Here is a 23,839-nt window from a genome sequence, read left to right as displayed (position 1 = left end):
GAGATGTCCATCTCAACACCAAGACCCAGCTTCACTCAATGACCAGCAAGCTACAGTGCTGGACACTGTATGCCCCACAACTAGCAAGAAAGGACTACAGCCCCATCCAGTAGCAGAGAGACTGCCTAAAATCATAATAAGGCCACAGACACCCCAAAACACCACCAGACGTGGACCTGCCCACCAGAAAGACAAGATCCAGCCTCATCCACCAGAACACGGGCACTAGGCCCCTCAACCAAGAAACCTACTCAACCCACTGAACCAACCTTAGCTACTGAGGACAGACACCAAAAACAACAAGAAGAACCTGCAGCCTGCAAAAAGGAGACCCCAAACACAGTAAGATAAGCAAAATGAAAAGACAGAAAAACACACAGCAGATGAAGAAGCAAGGTAAAAACCCACCAGACCTAACAAATGAAGAGGAAATAGGCAGTCTAAGTGAAAAAGAATTCAGAATAATGATAGTAAAGATGATCCAAAATCTTGGAAATAGAATAGACAAAATGCAAGAAACATTTAACAAGGACCTAGAAGAACTAAAGAGGAAGCAAGCAACAATGAACACCACAATAAATGAAATTAAAAATACTCTAGATTGAATCCATAACAGAATAACTGAGGCAGAAGAAGAACGGATAAGTGATCTGGAAGATAAAATAGTGGAAATAACTACTGCAGAGCAGAATAAAGAAGAAAGAATGAAAAGAACTGAGGACAGTCTCAAGACCTCTGGGACAACATTAAATGCACCAACATTCGAATTATAGGGGTCCCAGAAGAAGAGAAAAAGAAAGGAACTGAGAAAATATTTGAAGAGATTATAGTTGAAAACTTCCTTAATATGGGAAAGGAAACAGTCAATCAAGTCCAGGAAGCACAGAGAGTCCCATACAGGATAAATCCAAGGAGAAACATGCCAAGACACATATTAATCAAACTATCAAAAATTGAATACAAAGAAAACATTAAAAACAGCAAGGGAAAAACAACAAATAACACACAAGGGAATCCCCATAAGGTTAACAGCTGATCGTTCAGCAGAAACTCTGCAAGCCAGAAAGGAGTGGCAGGACATATTTAAAGTGATGAAGGAAAAAAACCTACAACCAAGATTACTCTACCCAGCAAGGATCTCATTCAGATTTGATGGAGAAATTAAAACCTTTACAGACAAGCAAAAGCTGAGAGAGTTCAGCACCACCAAGCCAGCTTTACAACAAATGCTAAAGGAACTTCTCTAGGAAAGAAACAGAAGTAAAGACCTACAATAACAAACCCCAAACAAGTAAATGGTAATAGGAACATATATTTCAATAATTACCTTAAATGTAAATGGATTAAATGCTCCCACCAAAAGACACAGACTGGCTGGATGGATACAAAAACAGGACCCATATATATGCTGTCTACAAGAGACCCACTTCAGACCTAGGGACACAAACAGACTGAAAGTGAGGGGATGGAAAAAGATATTCCATGCAAATGGAAATGAGAAGAAAGCTGGAGTAGCAATTCTCATATCAGACAAAATAGACTTTAAAATAAAAAACTATTCCAAGAGACAAAGAAAGACACTACATAATGATCAAGGGATCGATCATGAAGGATATAACAATTGTAAATATTTATGCACCCAACATAGGAGCACCTCAATACATAAGGCAAATACTAACTGCCATAAAAGGTTAAATCAACAGAAACACAAACATAGTAGGGGACTTTAACACCCCACTTTCACCAATGGACAGATCATCCAAAATGAAAATAAATAAGGAAACAGAAGTTTTAAATGATACATTAAACAAGATGGACTTAATTGATATTTATAGGACATTCCATCCAAAAACAACAGAATACACATTTTTTTCAAGTGCTCATGGAACATTCTCCTTGATAGATATCTTGGGTCACAAATCTAGCCTTGGTAAATTTAAGAAAATTGAAATCGTATCAAGTATCTTTTCCGACCACAGCGCTATGAGACTAGATATCAATTACAGGAAAAGATCCGAAAAAAATACAAACACATGGAGGCTAAACAATACACTACTTAATAACGAAGTGATCACTGAAGAAATCAAAGAGGAAATCAAAAAATACTTAGAAACAAATGACAATGGAGACACGATGACCCAAAACCTATGGGATACAGCAAAAGCAGTTCTAAGAGGGATGTTTATAGCTATACAAGCCTACCTTAAGAAACAGGAAACATCTCTAATAAACAACCTAAACTTGCACCTAAAGCAATTAGAGAAAGAAGAAAAACCCCCAAATTTAGCAGAAGGAAAGAAAACATGAAAGTCATATCAGAGATAAATGAAAAAGAAATGGAGGAAACGATAGCAAAGATCAATAACACTAAAAGCTGGTTCTTTGAGAAGATAAACAAAATTGATAAACCATTAGCCAGACTCATCAAGAAAAAAAGGGAGAAGACTCAAATCAATAGAATTAGAAATGAAAAAGGAGAAGTAACAACTGACACCACAGAAATACAAAAGATAATGAGAGATTACTACAAGCAACTCTGTGCCAATAAAATGGACAACCTGGAAGAAACGGACAAATTCTTAGAAATGCACAACCTGCCGAGATTGAACCAGGAAGAAACAGAAAATATGAACAGACAAATCACAAGGACTTAAATTGAAACTGTGATTAAAAAATCTTCCAATAAACAAAAGCCCAGGACCAGATGGCTTGACAGGCAGAATTCTATCAAACATTTAGAGAAGAGCTAACACCTCTCCTTCTCAAACTCTTCCAAAACATAGCAGAGGGAGGAGCACTCCCAAACTCATTCTATGAGGCCAACATCACCCTGATACGAAAACCAGACAAAGACGTCACAAAGAAAGAAAACTACAGGCCAATATCACTGATGAACATAGATGCAAAAATCCTCAACAAAATACTAGCAAACAGAATCCAACAGCACATTAAAAGCATCATACAGCATGATCAAGTGGGGTTTATTCCCGGAATGCAAGGATTCTTCAATATATGCAAATCAATCAATGTGATACACCATATCAACAAACTGAAGGAGAAAAACCATATGATCATCTCAATAGATGCAGAGAAAGCTTTTGACAAAATTCAACACCCATTTAGGATAAAAACCCTGCAGAAAGTAGGCATAGAGGGAACTTTCCTCAACATAATAAAGGCCATATATGTTAAACCCACAGCCAACATTGTCCTCAATGGTGAAAAACTGAAACCATTTCCACTAAGAGCAGGAACAAGACAAGGTTGCCCACTCTCACCACTCTTATTCAACATAGTGTTGGAATTTCTAGCCACAGCAATCAGAGAAGAAAAAGGAATAAAAGGAATCCAAATCGGAAAAGAAGAAGTAAAGCTCTCACTGTTTGCAGATGACATATACTATACATAGAGAATCCTAAAGATGCTACCAGAAACTACTAGAGCTAATCAATGAATTTGGTAAAGTAGCAGGATACAAAATGAATGCACAGAAATCTCTGGCATTCTTATACACTAATGATGAAAAATCTGAGAGTGAAATTAAGAAAACACACCCATTTACCAATGCAACAAAAAGAATAAAATATCTAGGAATAAACCTACCTAAGGAGACAAAAGACCTGTATGCAGAAAATTATAAAACACTGATGAAAGAAATTAAAGATGATGCAAGTCGATGGAGAGACATACCATGTTCTTGGATTGGAAGAATCAACATTGTGAAAATGACTCTACTACCCATAGCAATCTACAGATTCAATGCAATCCCTATCAAACTACCAATGACATTTTTTACAGAACCAGAACAAAAAATTTCACAATTTGTATGGAAACACAAAAGACCCCGAATAGCCAAAGCAATCTTGAGAAAGAAAAATGGAGCTGGAGGAATCAGGCTCCCTGACTTCAGACTATACTAGAAAGCTACCATAATCAAGACAGTATGGTACTAGCACAAAAATAGAAATATAGATCAATGGAACAGGATAGAAAGCCCAGAGATAAACCCACACACATATGGTCACCTTATCTTTGATAAAGGAGGCAAGAATATACAGTGGAGAAAAGACAGCCTCTTCAATAAGTGGTGCTGTGAAAACTGGACAGGTACATGTAAAAGTATGAAATTAGAACACTCCCTAACACCATACACACAAATAAAGTCAAAATGGGTTAAAGACCTAAATGTAAGGCCATACACTATCAAACTCTTAGAGGAAAACATAGGCAGAACACTCTATGACATAAATCACAGCAAGATCCTTTTTGATCCACCTCCTAGAGAAATGGAAATAAAGACAAAAATAAACAAATGGGACCTAATGAAACTTAAAAGCCTTTGCACAGCAAAGGAAACCATAAACAAGATGAAAAGACAACCCTCAGAATGGGAGAAAATATTTGCAAACGCAGCAACAGACAAAGGATTACTCTCCAAAATATACAAGCAGAAATACAAATCAAAACTACAATGAGATATCATTTCACACATGTCAAAACAGTTATCATCAAAAAGACAACAAATAATAAATGCTGGTTAGGATGTGGAGAAAGGGACCCTTAGTTCATTGCTGGTAGGAATGTAAACTGGTACAGCCACTATGGAAAACAGTTTGGAGGTTCTTCAAAAGACTAAATATAGAACTACCATATGATCCAACAATTCTATTCTTGGGTATATATCCAAAGAAAATGAAAACACTAATTTTAAAAGATATATACACTTCAATATCATAGCTGCATTATTTACAATAGCCAAGATATGGAAGCAACCAAAGAGTCCATCAACAAATGAATGGATAAAGAAGATGTGGTAATGAATATATAATGGAATATTAGTCATAAAAAAGAATGAAATTTTGCCATTTGCAACAATGTGGATAGACTGGGAGGGTATTATGCTCAGTGAAGTAAGTCAGAGAAAGACAAATACTGTATGTTTTCACTTATATGTGGAATCTAAAAATTAAAACAAACAAATGCATATAACAAACCAGAAACAGACTCATGAATACAGAGAACAAACTAGCGGTTACCAGAGGGTGGAACGGCAAGATAGAGAAAGGGGATTAAGTGGTGCAAGCTACTAGGTATAAAATAAATAAGATGCAAGGGTGTAATGTACAATACAGGGAATATAACCAATATTTTATAATAACCTTAAACAGATTATAACCCATAAAAATACCAAATCATTATACTGTATACCTGGAATTGTAAATCAACTATACTTCAATAAAAAATAAAACTTGATCTAATGATGGGTGTGGTGTTTGAAAGTAATAATACACAGGATTCAAGATTTAGATTATATATTACATAATTATAAGTTAATAATTTCTAATTATAAATTGTTACAAAATATAAATTCTATTTACAGTTAGTGTCAAAAATATACTTACCAATAAATTTAACAGCAGATGTGTAAGACTTCTATGCTGAAACAAATATTGTTGGGATTACAGAAAATCTAAATAAATGCTCAAAGGGAGAAAAAAAAATGATGAGGAAGATTAAGAGGTACAAAATTCCCGTTGCTAAATAAATGAATCATTGATATGAAATGTACAGTGTGGGGAATATAGTCAATAACTATGTAATATCTTTGTATGATGACATATCATAATTAGACTTATCATGGTGATCAGTTTGAAAGTTATAGAAATTTCGAATCACTATGTTGTGTAACAGGAACTAGCACAGTGTTTCAGGTCAATCATTTTTCTAAAACAAACAAACAAACAAACAAACTCATAGAAAAAGAGATCAGATTTGTGATTACAGGGGTGGGGGTGGGGGGGAAGACTGGATGAAAGCCGTCAAAAGGTACAAACTTCCAGCTATAAGATAAGAACTAGGGATGTAATGTACAACATGATAAATATAATCAACACTGCTGTATGTTATAGATGAAAGTTGTTACAAGTAAATTCTAAGAGTTCTCATCACAAGAAAAAAATGTTTCCTATTTATTTTATTCTGTGTCTACATGAGATGATGGATGTTCACTAAACTTATTGTGACAACCACTTTATAATGTATGTAAATCAAATCAGTACGCTATACATCTTAAACTTATACAGTGTTGTATGTCAATTATATCTCAATAAAAGTGGAAGAAAGAAAGGAACGTAGGGAGGGAGGAAGGCAGAGAGGGAGAGAAAGAGAGAAAGAATGAGAGAGAGAGACAGAGAGGGAGAGAGGGAGGAAGGAAGAAAGGGGTAGATAAACTATGTTCATAGATTGGAAAGCTAAATACAGAACTGCAAAAACCCTAGAATATCCTTAGCAATCTTGAAAAAGGGGACGGTCAGACAATTTCATTACCTGATTTCAAGATGGTATGATACTAAGCGTATGGTTTAACAAATAGATTAATGGAACAGAATGAAGTCCTCAGAAATAGACTCACACTTCAACAGCATTAAGGTGCCAGGACAATTCAATGGGGGAAAGTTAAGTCCTTTCATCAAATGACACCATGGATAATGGATATCCATATGGAAAAAACTGAACCTTGACCCCTACCTCAGACTACATGTAAAAACGGATCCCAGACCTAAGTGTAAAAGCTAAACTTACGAGATCAGTCTCCAGAATGCATTAAGAACTTGTATATAGTGATATGAACAAAAAAGCAAAAGGATACTGTGATAGACTGCAACACTGTCCCCAATTATTCACTTCTCTCCCTACAGGAGGATTATATTTCCTTGCCCATTTATACCAGTGTTGGTCATTTGATTTGCTTTGGCCAATGAAATATGAGTAAAAATAAAGCATGACATTTCTGAACCAAAGCTTTAAGACCAATCATGTGGTTCTACCACTGCTCTTTTGTGCCACAAGACCCAGGCAGCAACTTCTCCTTCAGCTTAGGTCCCAGAATGAAGACTTGGAGCAAATCTGAAGCATATCTGCAACAGACATGTAACTGAACAAAAAGTAAATTTTTGTTAAGGAGGAACCAAGATGGCGGAGTAGAAGGACATGCTCTCACTCCCTCTTGAGAGAACAACAGATTCACAACTAGCTGCTGCACAATCATTGACAGGAAGACACTGGAACTCACCTAAAAAGGTACCCCACATCCAAAGACAAAGGAGAAACCACAATGAGATGGTAGGAGGGGTGCAATCACAGTAAAATCAATTCCCTTAACTGCTGGGTGGGTGACTCACAGACTGGAAAACACTTATAACACAAAAGTCCACCCACTGGAGTGAAGGTTCAGAGCCCCACATCAGGCTTCCCAACCTGGGGATCTGGCAACAGGAGGAGGAATTCCTAGAGGATCAGACTTTGAAGCCTAGTGGGAATTGATGGAAGGACTTTGACAGGACTGGGGGAAACAGAGACTCCACTCTTGGAGGGCACACATAAAGTCGTGTATGCATTGGGACCCAGGGGAAGGAGCAGTGACCCCAGGGGAGACTGAACCAGACCTACCTGCTAGTGTTGGAGGGTTTCCTGCAGAGGTACAGGGTGGGGTGGTGGTGCTGTGCCTCACTGTGGGGACAAGAACACTGAAAGCAGAAGTTCTGGGAAGTACTCCTTGGCGTGAGGCCTCCCAGAGTCTGTCATTAGCGTCACCAACGAGCCCAAGTAGGCTCCAGTTTTGGATTGCCTCAGGCCAAACAACCAACAGGGAGGGAACCCAGCCTCACCTAGCAGCAGTCAAGCAGATTAAAGTTTTACCGAGCTCTGCCCACCAGAGCAACAGTCTGTTCTACCCACCACCAGTCCCTCCCATCAAGGCTCTTTTTTTGGGGGGGCGGGTATGCAGGCCTCTCACTGTTGTGGCCCCTCCTGCTGTGGAGCACAGGCTCCAGAGGCCCAGGCTCAGTGGCCATGGCCCACGGGCCCAGCCGCTCCGCGGCATGTGGGATCATCCCGGACCGGGACACGAACCCATGTACCCTGCATCGGCAGGCGGACTCCCAACCACTGCGCCACCAGGGAAGCCCCCCATCAAGCCTCTTAGACGGCTTCATCCACCAGAGGGCAGAGAGCAGAAGCAAGAAGAACTACAATCCTGCAGCCTGTAGAACAAAAACCACATTCACAGAAAGACAGACAAGATGAAAAGGCAGAGGACTATGTACCAGATGAAGGAACAAGATAAAACCCCAGAAAAACAACTAAATGAAGTGGAGATAGGCAACATTCCAGAAGAAGAATTCAGAATAATGATAGTGAAGATGATCCAGGACTACGGAAATACAATGGAGGCAAAGATCAAGAAGATGAAAGAAATGTTTAACAAAGACCTAGAAGAATTAAAGAACAAACAGAGATGAACAATACAATAACTGAAATGAAAACTATACTAGAAGCAATCAATATCAGAATAACTGAGGCAGAAGAATGATAAGTGACATGGAAGACAGACTGGTGGAATTCACTGCTGCGGAACAGAATAAAGAAAAAAGAATGAAAAGAAATGAAGACAGACTAGGAGACCTCTGGGACAACATTAAATGCAACAACACTCGCATTACAGGGGTCCCAGTAGGAGAAGAGAGAGAGAAAGGACCAGAGAAAATATTAGAAGAGATTATAGTCAAAAACTTCCCTAAAAACGAAACAGCCACCCAAGTCCAGGAAGCACAGCGAGTCCCATACAGGATAAACCCAAGGAGAAACACACCAAGACACATCATAATCAAATTGACAAATATTAAAGACAAAGAAAAATTATTGCAAGGCAGCAAGGGAAAAATGACAAATAACATACAAGGGAACTCCCATAAGGTTAACAGCTGATTTCTCAGCAGAAAATCTACAAGCCAGAAGGGAGTAGCATGATATACTTAAAGTGATGAAAAGGAAGAAACTACAACCAAGATTACTCTACCTGGCAAGGATCTCATTCAGATTCGATGGAGAAATCAAAAGCTTTACAGACAAGCAAAGGCTAAGAGAATTCAACACCACCAAACCAGCTCTACAATGCTAAAGGAACTTCTCTAAGTGGGAAACACAAGTGAAAAAAAAGGATCTACAAAAACAAACCCAAAACAATTAAGAAAATGGTCATAGGAACATACATATTGATAACTACCTTAAACGTGAATGCATTAAATGCTCCAAGGAAAAGACACAGGATTGCTGAATGGATAGAAAAACAAAACCCATTTATATGCTGTCTACAAGAGACCAACTTCAGACCTAGGGACACATTCAGACTGAAAGTGAGGGGATGGAAAAAGATATTCCATGCAAATGGAAATCAAAAGAAAGCTGGAATGCTTCCCTGGTGGCACAGTGGTTGAGAGCCCGCCTGCTGATGCAGGGGACGCAGGTTTGTGACCTGGTCCGGGAGGATCCCACATGCCACGGAGCAGCTGGGCCCGTGAGCCATGGCTGCTGAGCCTGCGTGTCCGGATGCTGTGCTCCGCAATGGGAGAGGCCACAGCAGTGAGAGGCCCGCATACCGCGCAACAAAACAAAACAAAACCAGAAAGCTGGAGTAGCTATACTCAATATCAAATAGACTTTAAAATAAAAAATGTTACAAGACATAAGGAAGGACACTACATAATGATCAGGGGATCAATCCAAGAAGAAGATATAACAATTATAAATATATATGCACCCAACATAGGAGCACCTCAATACATAAGGCAGTTACTAACAGCTAACAGCTCTAAAAGACGAAATCGACAGTAACACAATAAAAGTGGGGGACTTTCACACCTCACTTACACCAATGGACAGACCATCCAAAATGAAAATAAATAGGGAAACAGAAGCTTTAAATGACACATGGACCAGATAGATTTAACTGATATTTATAGGACATTCCATCCAAAAACAGCAGACTGCTTTTTTTCTCAAGTGCGCATGGAACATTCTCCAGGATAGATCACATCTTGGGTCATAAATCAAGCCTCAGTAAATTTAAGCAAATTGAAATCATATCAAGCATCTTTTCTGACACAATGCTATGAGATTAGAAATGAATTACAGGGAGAAAACGTAAAAAAACACAAACACATAGAGGCTAAGCAATATGTTACTAAATAACCAAGAGATTATTGAAGAAATCAAAGAGGAAATCAAAAAATACCTAGAGGCAAATGACAAAGAAAACACGACGATCCAAAACCTATAGGATGCAGCAAAAGCAGTTCTAAGAGGGAAGTTTATAGCTATACAAGCCTAGCTCAAGAAACAAGAAAAATCTCAAATAAACAATCTAACTTTACACCTAAAGGAACTAGAGAAAGAAGAACAAACAAAACCCAAAGTTAGCAGAAGGAAAGAAATCATAAAGTTCAGAGCAGAAATAAATGAAAAACAAACAAAGAAAACAATAGCAAAGATCAATAAAACTAAAAGCTGGTTCTCAGAGAAGATAAACAAAATTGAGAAACCATTGGCCAGACTCATCAAGAAAAAGAGGGAGAGGACTCAAATCAATAAAATTAGAAATGAAAAAGGAGAAGTTACAACAGACACTGAAGAAATACAAAGCATCCTAAGAGACCACAAGCAACGCTATGCCAATAAAATGGAAAACCTGGAAAAAATGAACAAGTTCTTAGAAAGGTATAACCTTCCAAGACTGAACCAGGAAGAAATAGAAAATATGAACAGACCAATCACAAGTAATGAAATTGAAACTGTGATTAAAAATCTATCAACAAACAAAAGTCCAGGACCAGATGGCTTCACGGGTGAATTCTATCAAACATTTAGAAAAGAGCTAACACCCATCCTTCTCAAAGTCTTCCAAAAAATTGCAGCGGAGGAAGGAACACTCCCAAACTCATTCTATGAGGCCAACATCACCCTGATACCAAAACCAGACAAAGAGACTACAAAAAAAAATTACACACCAATATTACTGATGAATATAGATGCAAAAATCCTCAACAAAATACTAGCAAACAGATTCCAACAACACATTAAAAGGTTCATACACCATGATCAAGTGGGATTCATCCCAGGGGTGCAAGGATTCTTCAGTATACACAAATCAATCAATGTGATACACCATAGTAAACAACTGAAGAATAAAAACCGTATGATAACCTCAATAGATGCAGAATAAGCTTATGACAAAATTCAACACCCATTTATAATAATAACTCTCCAGAAAGTGGGCACAGAGGGAACCTACCTCAACATAATAAAGGCCATATACGGCAAACCCACAGCAAACATCATTCCCAATGGTGAAAACCTGAAAGCATTTCTTGTAAGATCAGGAACGAGACAAGGATGTCCACTCTCACCACTATTCAACATAGTTTTGGAAGTCCTAGCCACGGCAATCAGAGAAGAAAAAGAAAGAAACGGAATACAAATTGGAAAAGAAGAAGTAAAACTGTCACTGTTTGCAGATGACATGATACTATACATAGAGAATACTAAAGATGCCACCAGAAAACTACTAGAGCTAATCAATGAATTTGGTAAAGTTGCAGGATACAAAATTAATGCACGGAAATCTCTTGCATTCCTATACACTAATGATGAAAAATGTGAAAGAGAAATTAAGGAAACACTCCATTTACCACTGCAACAAAAAGAATAAAATACCTAGGAATAAACCTACCTGGGGAGACAAAAGACCTGTATGCAGAAAACTATAAGACACTGATGAAAGAAATTAAAGATGATACCAACAGATGGAGAGATATACCATGTTCTTGGATGGGAAGAATCAACATTGTGAAAATGACTATACTACCCAAAGCAATCTACAGATTCAATGCAATCCCTATCAAATTACCAATGGCATTTTTTACGGAACTAGAATAAAAATCTTAAAATTTGTATGGAGACACAAAAGACCCCAAATAGCCAAAGCAGTCTTGAGGGATAAAAACGGAGCTGGAGGAATCAGATTCCCTGACTTCAGACTATACTACAAAGCTGCAGTAATCAATACAGTACTGGCACAAAAAGAAAAACAGATCAATGGAACAAGATAGAAAGCCCAGAGATAAACCCACGTGCCTATGGTCAACTAATGTATGACAAAGAAGGCAAGGATATACAATGAAGAAAAGACAGTCTCTTTATAAGTGGTGCTGGGAAAACTGGACAGCTACATATAAAAGAACGAAATTAGAACACTCCCTAACACGATACACAAAAATAAACTCAAAATGGATTCGAGACCTAAATGTAAGACCGGACACTATAAAACTCTTAGAGGAAAACATAGGAAGAACACTCTGACATAAACCACAGCAAGATCTTTTGTGATCCACCTCCTAGAGCAATGGAAATAAAAACAAAAATAAACAAATGGGACCCAATGAAACTTCAAAGCTTTTGCACAGCAACGGAAACCATAAACAAGACAAAAAGACAACCCTCAGAATGGGAGAAAATATTTGCAAACAAATCAACAGACAAAGGATTAATCTCCAAAATATATTAACAGCTCATGCAGCTCAATATTAAAGAAACAAACAACCGAATCCAAAAATGGACAGAAGACCTAAATAGACATTTCTCCAAAGAGGACACACAGATGGCCAAGCAGCACATGAAAAGCTGCTGAACATCACTAATTATCAGAGAAATGCAAATCAAAACTATAATGAGGTATCATCTCACACCAGTTAGAATGGGGATCATCAGAAAATCTACAGACAGCAAATGCTGGAGAGGGTGTGGAGAAAAGGGAACGTTCTTGCACTGCTGCTCGGAATGTAAATTGATATAGCCACTATGGAGAACAGTATGGAGGTTCCTTAAAAAACTAAAAGTAGAATTACGATATGATCCAGCAATCCCACTACTGGGCATATACCCAGAGAAAACCATAATTCAAAAAGACACATGCACCCCAATGTTCACTGCAGCACTATTTACAATAGCCAGGTCATGGAAGCCATCTAAATGCCCATCGACAGAAGAATGGATAAAGAAGATGTGGTGTATATATATATATATATATATATATATATATATATATATACAATGGACTATTACTCAGCCATAAAAAGGAACGAAATTTAGTCATTTGTTGAGACATGGATGGATTTACAGACTGTCATACAGAGTGAAGTAAGTCAGAAAAACAAATATCCTATATTAACGCATATACGTGGAACCTAGAAAAATGGTACCTGTTTGCAGGGCAGAAGTTGAGACACAGATGTAGAGAGCAAATGTATGGACACCAAGGGGGGAAAGCGGAGGGGGTGGGGTGGGGATGGTGGTGTGCTGGATTGGGTGATTGGGATTGACTTGTATACACTGATATGTATAAAATTGATGAGTAATAAGAACCTGCTGTATAAAAAAAAATACAATTAAATTAAAAAATTAAAAATAAGAAACCAATAGGAAAAAATGAGTAAAGCTATGAATAAGCAATTCAAAGAATTGAAAAATCAAAAGAACCAACAAAAATCTCAAAAGATGCTCAGCTTCACAAGTAGTTAGGAAAATGAAGAATTATAAGATGCTTTTAAAATTGATTTTATTGTCAAAGAAAACATCAGTGATAGTTTGTGAGGGAAATAGTTACTGTCAGACTTTTATGACGGCAGTAAGAACTATATCAACATTTCTGGAAAATAATCTGGCATTATGCATTAAAATTAAAACATTATATATTATGTACAAGATATTCATTGCAATATTGTTAATAACAGAAGACTAGAGACAACACAGATGTTCAAAATGAAAACAGATATGGTTTCATACATCTATTGCTACAAAACAAACCACCTCAAACTTAGTGACTCAAAACAATGTCATTTCTCACAATTCTATAGGTTGGCTGGGGCACTTCTTTGCTGTTTTCACCTCTGGTTCCTCTGCAGGTGCATTCAGCTAAACAGTCAGCTGGGTTAGTAGGTCCAAGATAGTCCACTTTCATGTCTGCTGGTTGATGCTGACTGGGGTGTCTTGGTTCTCTCACCCTCCTATAAGCTAGACCAGTTTCCTTACATGGCAGCTACAGGAAAGCATTCTTTGAAGTCTTCTTAAGGACTAAGCTCTGAACTCACACATCACATCCACCATATTCATTGGCTGAAGCAAATCACAAGGCTCGACAAGACTCAAGAGATGGAGAAATGGATGGGAGAAGCAGCAAAGCCCCATGGCAAAGGGGAATGCATACCAGGATGGAAGAACTTTACAGTCGTTAATCATTCTACCACAGGTAGGTAGTGTGTGTGTATGTGTGTGTACTATATAGCTGTATATTTCATTATATATATGTATATTTGTAAATCTATAGTTTTATTATAGTAATACTACATAGTTGTATATGTCATCACATACATGTACGTTTGTAAATCCTGGAAATACGCTTAAAAATTAACTAATGAAATACTGAGCTATGTAAAGTAGTCAGCATGCTGGCTAAGGATGCAGGGCACTGAGGGCTTGTCAGGAAGGCCAACGTAAGTGTGGCCAAGAGGTGAGGATAACAGGGTGTTGTGTGCAGACAGGGAGTTGCACAGAGCTATGGGCCCAGTGAGGGCTTATGGATCCACCAAGAGGCACAGGCCAACAGGCCCAGCAATCAACAAGGCAGGGTGTGGTAGGGAGAGATAAAGGGAGATGATGGTCTACACGGCAGGGAGAATGGTAACAAAACAACTGGACAAGTGATAACTATAATGAAAGTAATGTGAAGCTAAGTTTCTTACCACCAGAGAAGGCATTATAAACATGGAAAGGGCAAAGACTAGAAAGAACCCTGGGATATTGGATTGGAAATGGAAGTATAGGAACCAACTTCTGGTTTTATAACATGCACATAGATATAGAAATAATTATGGATGTATGTTAGTACATTATACATATATGTATGTGTATACAAACCATACTTACATACTCATACATTTCCTAGTCCCTATAAGCAATGACACCCCAGTAGCAATGAGAAACTAAGCCCCTAAATCTTTGTTTTTAAACACCATATTTTACAAAAACAAATAACAATAACAAAACCCAAACAGGGCTCTTTGAAGAAATGGCCGATTCCAGGGCTAGACCAGGCAAAGTACAAGATGAACCAGGAACAGCATGTTCTGCCAAAAGGGCACAATGAATGAGATCGGAGCATGATAAGTAGGCACAGGAGCCAGCTTGAAGGGGCTCCCACTGGCTAAATCAGGGACAATTTAAACAGCAAAATAAATAATGATAGTAACAAATCACAACACACTAAAATCAAAATCTACAAGTCTTTACTGATTTAATAAACAAATAAATAGGGGAGAAAGAAAAGTTCTACCATACAATAAAATACCAACTAATACATGTAGAAGGAATAAAAAAAATAGAGAAATATAATTATAAAAGTAGTTAATTCAGGTGGGAGTCATCACTGATACCTACACTGAGGCTAGTGAGTAGAGGTTTGATGAGAATCAAGATGCATAATTTTGGAATACCTCTCCACAAATTTTGATCAAATACAAAAGGCCACCAATATGATCAAGGTGTTTGTTAATCACCAGTAGCAGCATGATTTGACATCATATGCCTGTGGATGCAATGCGCCGAGATAGGCACAGCCCCCCTTCTGTGGTATTCCTGCTAGAAATGCAAGACTTGATTGGAGTCATGAGGAAATATCACATGGACCTAGGTTCAGGGTGATCTTACAGAATGTACTACCTAAAACTGTCAAGGACATGAAAGATGGGGGAAAATGAGGCTGAAGAAGTCTGAAACGACGTAACAACTAAATACAACATGTATTCCTGGATAGGATCCTAGATCAAAAAAGAAAGAGATATTGTTGGGATAGTTGATGAAATATGAATAGGTGCCTTGGACTAGCCAGTAGTGTTGTACCAATGTTTATCTTCCGACTTGGAGGGTTATATAAGAGAGTGCCTTGTTTTTGAGAAATAGACACTGTAGTATTTATGGGTGATGGAATACCATCTCTACAGTCTGCTCCAAAAGGTTCTGAAAAAGACTACGATAATGGGTATGTACATATGTATTTATACACACATATACAAACAGATATGTAACATATATATGAAGACAGAAAGAGAGACGACAGGCAATGGAAGAAATGCAGTAAAATATTAACAATGGTGGAATCTGAATGAAGGATATAAAGGAGTTCTTTGTACTGTTCTGGCATCTTTTCTGTTAAGTTTTAAATTATTTCAAAATAGTTTTAAAAAATGTGATTATTAACATGTGATACAGAACATCTGGTGTTACAGCAAATGATAAGCAGCTACTGTCTGAGGCTAGGAGATAGAATGAAAACCTTGGCCAGCAAATGATAAGCAGCTACTGAGGCTAGAAGATAGAATAAAAACCTTGGCTTAATATGTTTATTTACATAACATTCCTTTACAATACCCTGAGGGGATTCATGAATAGGAGGGCAATGTTTTATGCCTATTTGGCATAAAGGCATCGCAATGTTTTTAAGTGAACTTTCCTTTCTCTTCATGGATTTTAAATAGGCATTTTACAGTTCAATGAGAAAAGGAATTCTGACTTATTCATCTCTGTGGTTCCAGTACCTAATGCCGTTTATGATTTTTGTCAGTTATGTCTTGAATAGGAATTCTATCCCCAATATTATTCCAATCAGAAAATACAGTGATCCTACCAAATGTAAAATAGCTAGTGGGAAGCAGCTGCATAGCACAGGGAGATCAGCTAGGTGCTTTGTGACCACCTAGAGGGGTGGGATAGGGAGGGTGGGAGGGAGACGCAAGAGGGAGGAGATATGGGGATATATGTATACATATAGCGGATTCACTTTGTTATACAGCAGAAACTAACACAACATTGTAAAGCAACTATACTCCAATAAAGATGTTAAAAAAAAACAACAACACAGTGATCTAAGTACCAAGAATTCTGTTAAACTGAAAGGGAAAAACTGTGTATGTTAAGCTAAAATATATATGTCAGACTGAGGATAGAAAAATATCAAGGATTACCTTTCTTAAGAACTTGGAGGAGGAATAATTATATGCTCTACAGTCCTAAAAACCAGAATGTATAACAAGAAGCAAAAGGCCTCAGTCTAAAGAATGGCTAACTGTTGACAGTTTTTGGTTAAAACCAACCAAACAGAACAGAATGCAAATGAAACTTGGTGAAAAGAGCTGACAGTGGATGATCACCCTTTAAAAAATTTGAGAGGGTCTGAAAAACAATTAGACTGAACCATATCAAATTGCTAATAAAGCATATATCCTACTAATAGATGAGTAAGGTCATTTTTAAATATGAAGGAACACATTTTCATTGCGGAAACTAAAACACTCCAAAGCATCAAAGAATTGTCAGAAGTGAACTGAGAATGTTTAAAAGCTGAAGAGGTTTCATGTAGCTCAATACTCTCTCCTTCCTGGAGAATACAAACATTTTTCAGTACATTTTCTAGGCTCTTGGTCCCACTAATTAACTAGATGAAAAAAAAGTTATGCATGCTTGAAAATCTGTGTTACAGTTAACCATAATGAACTTCAGAACTGTCTTCTCAAAGGTTTAAACAACATCTGAAAATTACATTTTGATACTATATAATTCATCTGCTCTAGTAAATAAAAGATACTAATAGTTATGAAATTAGAATCTTTCTACTCAAAGCATTATTAACCTGACCTGACCAAGGAGGTGAAAGACTTATACACTAAGAACTATAAAACATTAATAATGGAAATTGAAGATGATTCAAAGAAAAAGAAAGATATCCCATGCTCTTGGATTGGAAGAATTAATATTGTTAAAATGGCCACACTACCCAAAGCAATTTACAGGTTTAATGTGATCCTTATCAAATTATCCATGACATTTTTCACAGAACTAGAACAAATAATCGTAAAATTCCTATGGAACCATAAAAGGCCCAGAATTGCCAAACCAATCCTGAAGAAAAACAACAAAGCAGGAGGCCTAACTCTCCCAGACTTCCAACAATACTACAAAGCTACAGTAATCAAAACAGCATGGTACTGGAACAAAAACAGACATATGGATCAATGGAACAGAACAGAGAGTCCAGAAATAAACCCACACACCTACAGTCAATTAACCTTTGACAAAGGAGGCAAGAATATACAATGGGAGAAAGACAGTCTCTTCAGCAAGTGGTGCTGGGAAAGTTGGACTGCTGCATGCAAATCAATAAAATTAGAACACACCTCTCACCATACACAAAAATAACTCAAAATGGCTTAAAGACTTAAACATAAGACATGACACCATAAAATTCCTAGAAGAGAACATAGGCAAAACATTCTCTGACATACATAAATCATACCAATGTCTTCTTAGGTCAGTCTCCTAAGGCAATAGAAATAAAAACAAAAATAAACAAATGGGACCTAATCAAACTTACAAGCTTTTGCACAGCAAAGGAAACCATAAAAAAAAAAAAGAAAAAGACAACCTACAGAATGGGAGAAAATATTTGCAAAATGATGTGACTGACAACGGCTTAATTTCCAAAAAATACAAACAGCTCATAAGTCAACAACAAAAAACCAAACAACCCAATTCAAAAATGGGCAGAAGACCTAAATAGACATTTCTCCAAAGAAGAAATACAGATGGCCAATAGGCACATGAAAAGATGCTCAACATTGCTAATTATTAGAGAAATGCAAATCAAAACTACAATGAGTTACCATCTCACACCAGTCAGAATGGCCATCATTAAAAAGTCTACAAATAACAAATGCTGGAGAGGGTGTGCAGAAGACGGAACCCTCCTACACTGTTGGTGGCAATGTAAGTTGTTGCAACCACTGTGGAAAACAGTATGGAGGATCCTCAGAAAACTAAAAATAGAATTACCATATGATCTAGCAATCCCACTCCCAGGTATATATCCAGACAAATCTATAATTCAAAAAGATACATGCACCCCTATGTTCACAGGAGCACTACTTACAAGTCAAGACATGGAAACAACCTAAATGTCGATCGACAGATTAACAGATAAAGTAGATGTGGTACATATATACAATGGAATACTACTGAGCCATAAGAACAAAATAATGCCATTTGCAGCAACATGGATGCAACTAGAGATTATCATACTAAGTGAAGTATATCAGAAAGAGAAAGACAAATACCATATGATACCACTTATGTGTGGAATCTATTGGGTTGGCCAAAAAGTTCGTTCGGTTTTTTCCATAAGATCTTACAGGAAAACCCGAATGAAGTTTTTGGCCAACCCGATAAAATATGACACAAATGAACCTATCTATGAAACAGAAACAGAATCTCAGACATAGAGAACAGACTGGTGGTTGCCAAGGGGCAGGCAATTGGAAGAGGTATGGAGAGGGAGGTTGGGGATAACAGATATAAGCTTTTATATAGAGAACAGATAAGCAGCAAGGTCCTACTGTATAGCACAGAGAGCTATATTCAATGTCATATGATAAACCATAATGGAAAAGAATATTTTAAAAAAAGAACATATATATATGTATAACTGAATCACATTGCTGTACAGCAGATATTAACATAACATTGTAAATCAACTATACTTCAATTAAAAATTTTTTTTAAATCACCTACAGGAAAAAAAATTAAAAACTGTTAAACCTACATTACAAGTTCTTCCCCTTAATGAGAAATCTTAACGTCAAATCTTTTCTAGCATATAAGAAGTAAAACAGGGGGCTTCCCTGGTGGCGCAGTGGTTGAGAGTCCGCCTGCCGATGCAGGGGACGCGGGTTCATGCCCCGGTCTGGGAAGATCCCACGTGCCGCGGAGCGGCTGGGCCCGTGAGCCATGGCCACTGAGCCTGCGCGTCCGGAGCCTGTGCCCCGCAACGGGAGAGGCCACAACAGTGAGAGGCCCGCGTACCGCAAAAAAAAAAAAAAAAAAAAAGTAAAACAACATTCCTCATTACTATAAACCAGAATCTGTATGGGTTTTTCTTTGTTTGTTTTTTTTAAAGTCTGGTTGGGGGTCATGAATTAGATTTTATTTCAGGCCCTTTGAGGGACAAGAGAAGTGACTTTTTAAAAAAAATAAATTTATTTATTTTAGTTATTTATTTTTGGCTGTGTTGGGTCTTCATTGCTGCGTGGGGTTTCTCTAGTTGCAGTGAGCGGGGGCTACTCTTCATTGCGGTACGTGGGCTTCTCATTGCCGTGGCTTCTCTTCTTGCAGAGCACTGGCTCTAGGCATGTGGGCTTCAGTAGCTGCAGTACACTAGGCATGCGGGCTTCAGTAGTTGCAGCACGCGGACTCAGTAGTTGTGGCTTGCGGCCTCTAGAGCAAGGCTCAGTAAGTTGTAGCGCATGGGGCTTAGTTGCTCCACAGCATGTGGGATCTTCCCAGACCAGGGATCAAACCCGTGTTCCCTGCATTGGCAGGTGGATTCTCAATCACTGCCCCACCAGGAAAGCCCTGTGTGGGTTTGTTAGTTATTCATTTATTCATTCATTCATTTATGGCTATGTTGGCTCTTCGTTGCTGCACGCAGGCTTTCTCTAGTGCAGCGAGCAGGGGCTATTCTTCCTTGTGGTACACAGGCTTCTTACTGCCGTGGCTTCTCTTGTTGCAGAGCACGGGCTCTAGGGCATGCGGGCTTCTGTAGTTGTGACACACGGGCTCAGTAGTTGTGGCTCATGGGCTCTAGAGCTCAGGATCAGTAGTTGTGGCGCACAGGCTTAGTTGCTCTGTGGCATGTGGGATCTTCCCGGACCGGGGCTCGAACTCGTGTCCCCTGCATTGGCAGGCAGGTTCTTAACCAATGCACCACCAGGGAAGCCCCCCAGTGTGGTTTTTAAATGGAGATAAAATACTTCTTAGGACACTTCTAAGAATTAAATGAGATAATGTAATAACTAAATGCAAGGTAGCTAGTGTGAATTAAGTGCTCAATAAATGGCCTTTACTGTGTTAATTCTTATAGAAAGGATGTGAAACAACCCTGAAATATGGTCAAGTAACTTCAAAACCTATTAGAGATGTCTGTAAAGGCATATGGATAAAATCACAGTCAAATATCTAGACTGGCAAATTCAGGGAGGAAAGGAATCTTAAAATATTTATCCTTGTAGTTCCAGAATCTAACATAGTGCCTGGTACACAGATTAGGCATTCAATAAAGGTTTACTGAAATGAAGTGAGTATGAAAGTAAGTTATCTGGAAAAGAAAAAAAAAAGCGGTAATCTGAGGTTGTCTAAAAAATAAATGTAAAGAGTCACCAAATCACTATTCTCTAAGCAAATCACACTTTGAGAAAGAAAACAAAATACCTAAGCATTTTTAGAACCATGAACAGAAAATCCTCTCAGACTGGTCTTTTTAATAATGACTGAGTCACTCTCAAATCTGTTTTGGCAAATGTGTCATATATAAAGTTCAATATTAGAGAGAAGGATTTTTTTTTTTTTTTTTTTTTTTTTTTTTGCGGTATGCGGGCCTCTCACTGCTGTGGCCTCTCCCGTTGCGGAGCACAGGCTCCGGACGCGCAGGCCTAGCGGCCATGGCTCACGGGCTTAGTTGCTCCGCGGCATGTGGGATCTTCCCGGACCAGGGCACGAACCCGTGTCCCCTGCATCGGCAGGCGGATTCTCAACCACTGCGCCACCAGGGAAGCCCAGAGAGAAGGATTTTTAAATTGCATCTAAATAAATGTTCATACCCAAAGAGGTAAGAAGTACCCAAAACACTGAGGAATCTTTCCTAACTTCCATTCAAGAAGAATCGGACTTAATTCATAGTTCTTCCATCTATTTATACATGAAAATTAGCTTGAGCTTTTACCTACAAGTAAGTTGTAAATACACATATTTCACTTTCACAAGTTCAAGTGTACCCCAGAAAAGGAAAAGGAAAGAAATAAAACCAACTCTCCTCTCAAAAGTGGGCAGTGCTATAGGAGTATAAGAGTAGCAAACAAAACTTCTCTCCCGTGTCTCAGCAGCCACCTGATAGAGCCCACACTTATGGCACAGTCTGCATGGTTTCAGAACACTTTCATATTGAAAACTCAAAATTCCCAGTGCAATGGGCAAGGGAAAAAGCATAATGTGAAAATACAGTCCTATCTTTTCCACCCTACGTCCAAGAATAATAGGGGTCAATTTACTGTTTCTAAAAAGGACCTTTTCAAGTTATTGCCCATCACCTCACTACAGCACCCACTCTTCTTATTTGCAAACTGATCAATTTTACAAAAAGCAAAAACCACACCCTTAATACATTCAACTCTGTGCAGTGCTTGCCTTCTGACACAAGCTGGTAAGTACAATTCCAGAGAGATAGCTGGAGATACATCTTTTAAGCCTAGTTCAAACTAAAATTTGTGAACAATGTGTAGTTACAAATCAAATAATAACCTCAAATCAACTTCTAGAAGGTTTTGAAAACAAAAAAATCATTATTAAACACATTTACCTTTCTGAACAAAATGACGTTTTCTGAAAAAAATAACCAAAGCTACCAGTCTCCACTAAAGAGTAATTTAGAGAACAATAACAAAGAACCTGTAGTTAACAGAGGAAAATCATTCTTAAATTATCATTTGCTTCCTACAGTACCTGGAAAAGTACAAAATGCATGAAGTCAACTAAGAACTATTGTCCAGTCACTGACAGCATTACAGTTACTTTTTAGTCTAATTTCTGGAAAGTTCTGCTGTGGTAGTTTAAAAAGGAAACCAAATTTTAACGAGAAAAAATGCCTAGTTGAAAATCTGGAAATAGACATTGAAGATGTTCACGGTTAATTTTTTTTTTAACTAAGAAGCAGGAAGGTGACAGGTGTGTAACATCTGTAAATGGTTGAGCCAAATCAATTTTTAAAAAAAAGGTCTCTATGGAATTAAGGATTTAAGATAATATCTTGACAAATATAATCTGACATGATCAAAAATCACTTTAGTTTTTTTAACCACTAACAAAGCAAAAACTTCCAATACAAAGATTTTCACATCATACACACACACTTTAAATTAAGAATTAAATATAAATTCAACACACTAAAAAATTATCTAAAGGTATCCAAAACACATCTGAAACATCAGACTTTTGTTTTCACATTGATTTCTCAGACCTACTAGTAAGTCTCCCCTGGAATGGGTCTTCGTTTCAATACAAGGTTGTTCAATATGCCACTTCGTGTGAATAGAGCTTGTGAGACATCCTCAAAACCTCCTCGGGATATCTTAATTTACAGCTCTAATTCCAGTTTCCTGCGACTCAAACAGCAACGTACAGAAAACAGCTTATACACAGGAAGGGAGAGGAATGAAGGTCTAGGGGAAAGGCCCATTCTTTTGTGGTGGCAGAAGATGCAAAAATAAAGGTTCCCTAGAGCTATGTGCCCCTATCCCCACCCCTCATAGCTCTTCACTTTCATCCATCTACCCTCTCAAGACTCTCGAGCTCTCGAGAACAGCCGAACCCATGGCTTTCCACGTCTCAAAGAATGGGCGGGGGAAGCTGTGAGGTCCGGGGTACAAACATAAAAAAAGGGAGGACACAGATCCTTTGAGGACAGAGGGACAAGGAGATGCATCCAGATGGTGAGGATGAGACGTGCTACCGAAACACAGAGGCTTGCAAATTCGCTGGGAGAAGAGCTCCCAATGGGTCAGACAGAGGATGTTGCCTCTTCAGGGATGGGGACACACAATCCTCCACAAATAAAGGGAGGCACATTTGCAGGAGTCTCGGGAGGGCGTAACTCGGTAGCGCTGAACTCGGAGCCGAAAATAGGTTAAGACAGCCTCAAAAAGACCAGTACAGCGAAGCTGAGACTTACGGTTACTTCCCGGGTTGAGGGTAAGGGTCGGATGGACTCCGCAGCTCTGCAGTTCTGCCGCCCCTGCCTCTCGCGTCGAGCCGGCGACCTCAGGTACTCCCTGCGCCCCACCCACCCGGACGG

General features: G+C 38.3%; 1 protein-coding gene across 1 annotated transcript in view; it reads right to left on the bottom strand.

Moving 5' to 3' along the window:
• ANKIB1 (ankyrin repeat and IBR domain containing 1) overlaps window positions 1–23,839 on the bottom strand; it is a 194,872-nt gene that overhangs the window by 111,014 nt on the left and 60,019 nt on the right. The window lies entirely within an intron of this gene.

The sequence above is a fragment of the Kogia breviceps genome, chromosome 9, assembly GCF_026419965.1.
Source record: "Kogia breviceps isolate mKogBre1 chromosome 9, mKogBre1 haplotype 1, whole genome shotgun sequence".
Classification (NCBI taxonomy): Eukaryota; Metazoa; Chordata; class Mammalia; order Artiodactyla; family Physeteridae; genus Kogia; species Kogia breviceps.
The sequence above is the reverse complement of the archived record's forward strand: the minus strand, read 5'-3'. Positions and strand labels throughout refer to the sequence as shown.